Source organism: Hyla sarda, chromosome 3, assembly GCF_029499605.1.
Source record: "Hyla sarda isolate aHylSar1 chromosome 3, aHylSar1.hap1, whole genome shotgun sequence".
NCBI lineage: Eukaryota > Metazoa > Chordata > Amphibia > Anura > Hylidae > Hyla > Hyla sarda.
In genome coordinates this window covers 57,164,123-57,171,620 of record NC_079191.1, presented here as the reverse complement: position 1 = coordinate 57,171,620, position 7,498 = coordinate 57,164,123, and the positions used below count along the sequence as shown (strand labels likewise).

At 42.2% G+C, this 7,498-nt stretch overlaps 1 long non-coding RNA gene across 1 annotated transcript; it reads right to left on the bottom strand.

Annotated features, from left to right (window-relative positions):
• Window positions 1-465: 465 nt before the first annotated feature.
• On the bottom strand, window positions 466-6,451 carry LOC130360561 (uncharacterized). Its single transcript, XR_008890709.1, has 4 exons — window positions 6,437-6,451; window positions 1,144-1,343; window positions 873-1,042; window positions 466-770 (listed from the first exon to the last, which is right to left on the bottom strand). It is a non-coding gene; the product is annotated as an uncharacterized LOC130360561 (long non-coding RNA).
• Between the last annotated feature and the right edge of the window lie 1,047 nt (window positions 6,452-7,498).

Below are 7,498 nucleotides of genomic sequence, written 5' to 3'. Positions count from 1 at the left end.
GTCACAAGAAGGTGTGGCATGACGTCACAAATCCTGCCACAGGAACCAGTGATCTAAACATACTATTTAGAATTTTGGTTGCTGCATGGAGATTGCTGGGGTCCCAGCAGCAGGATCCCCTTGATCAGACATCTTATCCCCTATCATTTACATAGGGTATAAGATATCTAGAGGCGGAGTACCCCTTTAAGGGACAGTTCACGTACCCAAAGGTTGATCATTTGCAACCGTATGACCCCTAGCAAGTTCCCTGCATGAGTCCCATTCATCAGAAAAAGGCTTGTGCATGGAACTTGCTGGGTGTTCTACGCTTGCCTCATAAACTGCACCACCCAGCACCAGTTACCTCTCTCCGCACCGCATTATGCAGATCGTGCAGGAGAGCAGCTTTGGTCATCCATGTTTTGCTAACTCTATTTTTCACACACAGAAATAAATAAATGAGTCGAACAAGTCAAAGAACAGTTTAAAAAAAGGGGAATTTTATTTATTATTAAAATGTTTGTGTAGGGGATTTTTTGTAACCTCCCATCACTCACAAAGAGCGTACAGTAACTAATACTCAGGACAGGAAAAACCTCCAGAGGGGAGGAAACCTGTAGGGAATCCATGGCTACTGTACTGCCCTTCCTCTGGGCATACTAAAGGAGGTTACCTCTATAATTTGGGCAAATGTGTCTGTGTATGTGCGTGATTCCTGGGGCTGTGCCTTCATCCAACGTCTTGCTGTAGGTCTGGAAATGCTACTCCATGTCCTGGAGATAGTGCATCTAAGATAGGGGGGAAAAAAGATAGATTATTTACATGTTTATCATAGAAATACACATGGAACTGCACTAAAGACCTTTTGGACAAAACAATGCAACACTTACCAGTCACAGTCATGTGCATGACTTTGCATTCCCGCGTCCCTACAGTGTCCAGCACCGGCCCCTCACTGATGAAGAATGAACAGGACCAGTGTTATTTCTGGGGCTGTGCCTTCATCCAACGTCTTGCTGTAGGTGCGGAAATGCTACTCCATGTCCTGGAGATAGTGCATCTAAGATAAGAAAACAAAAGATAAATTATTTACATGTTTATCATAGAAATACACATGGAACTGCACTAAAGATCTTTTGGACACAACAATGTAACACTTACCAGTCACAGTCATGTGCATGACTTTGCATTCCCGCGTCATTACAGTGTCCAGCACCGGCCCCTCACTGATGAAGAATGAACAGGAGCAGTGTTATTTCTGCTCAGTGCTACTCTCTGGTGGACAATGGTTATGACATCACATGTGTGACACGCTGTTACGTCCTGGAAGTTCTATTTCAGTAGTGCTGCTCTCTGATTGGCTGAAAATAAAAAAAGCTTTCTAATATATTCTGTATGACTGTTATCTAAGGTTTTCAATAATTTTTTTAATAAAATGGCGCTACTCCCTGTGGGGGCATTATATTTGTTTCTCCTAACCACACATTCTGCATATGTAATATCATTTGGTGGCCCCAACAGCCTGGGCCCATAGGTTTCTTACATAGATAAGTGCTGCTCCGGCAGGCTCAATGAGCAGCGCTGGCCGCCGGGACGTCTGACTAGTGTTGCTCGCGAATATTCGCAATGCAAATTTTATTCACAAATATAGCACTATATATTCGCAATTATGAATATTAGTTTTTTTTTTCACAGTACACATCACAGTGATTATCCCTCTCTGCTTCCAGCTTGTGTGGTGTAAAGAAAGCTCTAATACTACTGTGTGAGACTGGCGTCTGAATTTTCGCATATGCGAAAATTTGCAAATGCTAATTTTCGCATATGTGAATTTTCGCGAAAATAAACGCGAATATTACGAATGTGCAAATTTAGTGAATATATGACGAATATTCGCCCATATATTCACGAAATATTGCAAATTCGAATATGGCCTATGCCGCTCAACACTATAACTTGTATGCAGCATTTTCAGAAGATTTCTGCTCTGCAGGCTTTATCTAGAATTTGCAGTTCTCTTAGAGCTTAGAGAAGCTCCCTCCTCCTCCCTCTATAGACTTGTATTGCTTGTCTTGCAGACACAGGACAAGTGGAGGAGGAAGTTTAATAACAGGAGAAAAAAAGCATTTTTGTCTGATCATATATATTACAAACTTTTTTATATTTGTTTGTACTCTATGCAAAGTGAGTTTAATTGACAGGGCCTGTTTTATGCATATTGGCATGCTATATTTTTTTCTTGTGCTATTGGATATATCAGTCCAACCACCGAGCACCACTACCCACTTAGCCAGTGTGCAGCACCATTACAGTTTTCCACATCTCTCTGACTGCCCTACTAGCTTCTTGCACCAAGTGGGGTTTATCTGCACCCAGTAACTGATGTGGTGCCAACAGAAACTGATGAAGAGGCAGAGCCCTATAGTCTGTAGATAGGAAACTAACCAGCTGTAGGACATTGTGTGTAACATGGCTTTCGCTCACAAGGGCCTGACACTGGCCAACGTCAGGAGCACCTCAGTAATCGAATGATGACAGACAGTCGGCCCGACGGTGTCATGAAGGTAGGCATCCCACAGTGAAAATCTCTACTAGAGAAGTTTCAGATGAAACCTGCGGGCTGCAGGATAAATAACGATCCTCCTGGCGCTCTCCCGATGGTAGTTTGTAGAAACTAAGTCGGACAATTAGAATTATTAAAGAAAAAAGGATTATTTATTCATAGCGCTGTGGACTATGCTTTTCAAGGGGTGGGACCCCCTCTTCCTCAGGTCCTCAGGACCTGAGGAAGAGGGGGTCCCACCCCTTGAAACGCATAGTCCACAGCGCTATGAATAAATAATCCTTTTGTATTTAATAATTCTAATTGTTTAACTCAGTTTCTACAAACTACCATCGGGAGAGCGCCAGGAGGTTCGCTATTTATCTTGCAGCCCGCAGGTTTCATCTGAAATTCTTCTGACCGTCCTGAGGATTCCAGCGATGGGCATGATCCAGGCAGCACCCCGGCTACACACCCAGAGATTGGGTAATCAAGCTTCAGTAAGTGTTGTGCTCTGAGCATAACACCATCAGGTTAGCAGAACCTATTGTTGCTAGTGGTAACTTTTGTCTGTTTTTTTTTTCTTTTTCATATATTACAAGTTACTAGAGCACTTTCTCAATCTGGGTATGATACAGACACATTTATTAAAGTTTTATTACAATAAAAGAAGCACTAAAGAAGCACCCCTGCCTGTGTGTTTGTCTGTCTCGTACCTGTATGTGTCACTTGGATCTTCAATAAACTGCATCTAGCGTGGTAAATCTGTGCACACAACATAGCAGTGCCAAGTGTGTTCTATTGAGAGACTTTATTATAATAATAATAATTTCTGCTTCTTGACAATCGTGTATGAAGAAGAAAAACTATGGAATCTCCCAAGTATAAATCTCACTGCTAAATAATATACTAATGGAAATGAAGGAAAGCAAAGTTTGTTCCATTGTTTATAAAGCCACAGTTGAGTACTGATGGTACTGCAGCCAAAAACAGGAGCCAAAGTATTGTGTGGTGTCCCAGTACCGCATTCTATACGGTACTTATTTCCTTATGGGTCCCCATAGCTCAAGGTCCGCAACTACTGCCAGTCGCTAAGTAACCAAAGGACTGTTTGTATGAGACTGTGACTGTGCCGTGAATATTGCAAGCACTTCAGTAAACGTTATTCAAGTTCAAGTTCAAATCTCTTCGTGGACCTTCCGTTATTTTATGCACCTATCATTGCTGGGAAGGGCGGCGATAGGCCAGAACACTGATTCAGCATACCAGCCCTCAGCCTGGCATCACGAACTCTAGGGTCAACATTAACCCCTTATATACCATACCACCACTACCATACACCCCCCAAGGGCTACCACAATTGCTAATATGTTCCAGTCACTAAAAGGATATAAAAGGCAGGGACATTTATTAAAGGGGTTGCACGAGACTATAAATTTAGTTTTTGTTTTTTTTCCAGTAACAGTGTCCCTCTGTTCATGAGCCATGTCTAGTACTGCAGTTCAGCCTTATTCAAATGAATGGGGCTGTGTTGCTAGTGCAAATGCTGCCCGTGAACAGAAGGGGTGCTGTTTCTGGGGAAAAAAAGCATTTTTTAATCTTATACAACCTCTAGCTGAATACCCGGTGTTGCCCGGTTTTTCCTTCCTAATCCTTGTTGGGGAGGAAAATAAACAAAGGAGGAAGCTTTTGACTTCATATCCAGTCCTCATATATTGTTGTCATATCCCAACCCCACATCCCGACCTCCTATCCCGTCCTCCTGTCCCGACCTCCTATCCCGTCCTCCTATCTCGACCTCCTATCTCATCCTCCTATCCCGTCCTCCTATCCTGACCTCTTATCCCGATCTCCTATCCCATCCTCCTATCCTGTGCTCCTATCCCGTCCTCCTATCCTGACCTCCTATTCCGTCCTCCTATCCCATCTTTCTATCCTGACCTCCTATCTCGACCTCCTATTCCGTCCTCCTATCCCATCTTCCTATCTCGACCTCCTATCTCGACCTCCTATCCCGTCCTCCTATCCAGTCCTCCTATCTCTACCTTCTATCCTGACCTCCTATCCCTTCCTCCAATCTCGAGCTCCTATCCCGACCTCCTATCCTGACCTCCTATCTTGACCTATCATGACCTCCTATCCTGACCTCCTATCCCGACCTCCTATCCCGACCTCCTATCCCATCCTCCTTTCCCGTCCTCCTATCTCAACCTACTATCTAAACCTCCTATCCCGTTCTCCTATCCCGACCTCCTATCCCACCCTCCTTTCCCGTCCTCATATCTCGACCTCCTATCCCATCCTCCTATCTCGACCTCCTATCTCGACCTCCTATCCCGACCTCCTATCCAGACCTCCTATCCCATCCTCCTATCCCGTCCTCCTATCCCGACCTCATATCTCGTTCTCATATTCCGTCCTCATATCCTGTCCTCCTATCCCGTCCTCCTATCCCGACCTCCTATCCCGACCTCCCATCCTGTCCTCCTATCCCGACCTCCTATCCTGACCTCCTATCCTGACCTCCTATCCCCATCCTCCTATCCCGACCTCCTAACCCGTCCTCATATCCCGTCCTCATATCTCGACCTCCTATCCCGACCCGTAATATGCGACCAGGTATTATTGAAATCGCTCCCGCCCAACGGAAATTATATGGGAACATACATTTCCCATTGATTTGCATGGGACTTTAAACAAAAACCCCAACTCTCACAAATGGGGGTAGTTAAGGGTTAAATTTACTATCCTATATTTTAAGTGGACATATAAGTAACATGTGACAAAGTATTATGGAAATATCTCCAGCCGTTTAGAAGTTATGCTGTAACATATATTTCCCATTGACTTGTATGGGACTTTAAACATAAGCCCCACCCCTGGCAAATGGGGGTGAGTAAGGGTTAAATTACCTACCCTATGTTTGATGTTGACATATAAGTAACATGTGTGCCAAGTTTCATGGTAATATCTTTAGCCGTTTGAAAGTTTTTGTGGAACATACATACATACACACGCACATACATACATACCTACATACATACACACACACGTTGAGTTTTATATATATATATATATATATATATATATATATATATATTTAAAAGGCAATATGGAGCCTGGCATGCCTCCTTACTCATCCTCATCTCCCAGACCCCGCTTGACTGCCAAACAGGGCTCTGTACATTAGTCAAGGAGGGGCTTAAAGGTGAGGATGAGTAAGGAAGCATACCAGACTGTGACATTTAAACAATTCGGCTCCACCTTATTGACACTTGGCTGGGAAATAAAAAGCCATTTTTTAAGTTTGACAACTAGCAGCAGTTCTAGAAGAGGTGAAATAAAAGTGTGTGTTTGTATCCTAATAGCTATTAAACAACGTTGAAAGCTCTTAGCATCAAATAGACATAACAAAACAAGCATAACATATTCCATTTCTTTAGGTCCTAATATACACTGATCACAATTGCAACATCAAGAAGGAAAAGATAGACATGTTAACGATTTGTATATTATAAAAAAAACTATTAAAAAAATCTTGGTTTATTCAGTATTGAGTATGAGCGTCACAGATAAAAATACATGCCTTGGCCTGCTATCAATGAGGTTATTAATGGCTGTGTGGTGTGAGGAAACTTCCCCCTTGGGGTCACAAGTGATCAAGGTTTGCGGCTGGCAGCTCCCTTTGCAAATGCCGATCAATGATGTTCTAGATGTGCTCGATGGGAGACAAGTCTGGAGATGCTGCAGGCCATGGTAGCACATTTACGCAGGCTGCTCACAATAGTACCAACATCCTGCGGCCTAGCATTGTTGTGTTTAAAAATGGCTACAGAGAGATTTCAAAGAGATGGCCATACCACTGGTTCCACAACCAAATACAGTAAATGTAATGCCAAGGTATGAGTGTACCTGAAATAAAGACTAGAGGGGTTCAGATATCTTTGGCTATTATAGTGTCAAGATAAAAGCGAACTCAAAGCTGAAGAGAATAAACTTTCATAACATGTCATGTTAGCGCGATGTGCCATAGGAGATTGGCGGCAGGACCAGGCAGTCAATCAAAGCCGAGATCCCACCACAGCTGCTGAGACCAGGATCGGCAGCATTTACCCCCATTAATGCCATGATCAATACTGATCATGGGATCTATGGGACTTACAGGGGGAAGGGGCTCCCCCTGTTCCAAAACGGCAACCCAGTGATGTGAACCAGGGTCCAGTTTGTTGCCATGGCAGCAGGAGGCCAGTTGATTGCCTTCTTTCTGCCTAGTGGGGCAGCCTGTGAGGTGCAGTCATAGGCTGGATCGCACAAGCTGAGTGTCAGGTAACTCTGACAGTTATACTGTGCTGCACTACAGATGTACTGCAACATAGTATAACAGTAAAAAAGTAAAAAGTATAAAAAATAAAAGTTTTTTCAACAAATAAATAAAGTGTAAAAAAAATAAAATAGAGGCCATTTTCCAATAAAGTTATCATATCCCCAAAACAAAAAAAATTAAACCCTAAATCTATACATAATAGGTATTTCAACATTTGTAATGATTTTTACAATAAAATGATAATGTTATTTATCTCTCACAGTGAACGCTGTAAAAAAACAAAAAAAAAGTGCAAAAATCGCAAATTTTAGTCCAAAATGTGGAATAAAAAAGATCAAAAGGTAGCATGAATCGCAAAAAATGTGCCAATAAAAAGTAAAGCTCATACAATGGTGTTGGATGAAAAATCTAAAACTTATGGCTGTCAGAACATGGCAACACTAAAAAGGGAAAAAAAGGATTTTGTTGTGAAAAGAACATAAAAAGCTTCAAAAATTGGATATAGTTATACCAACCAACAGAATAAAAATAACAAAATTTTTACCGCACAGTGATTGACATGAAAAGAGTTAATAATATTTTAGAGTTCTTCACAAAAATCGCTTCATGTATCAACAAAGATTTACCACTAATATAAAATATAAAAGTAC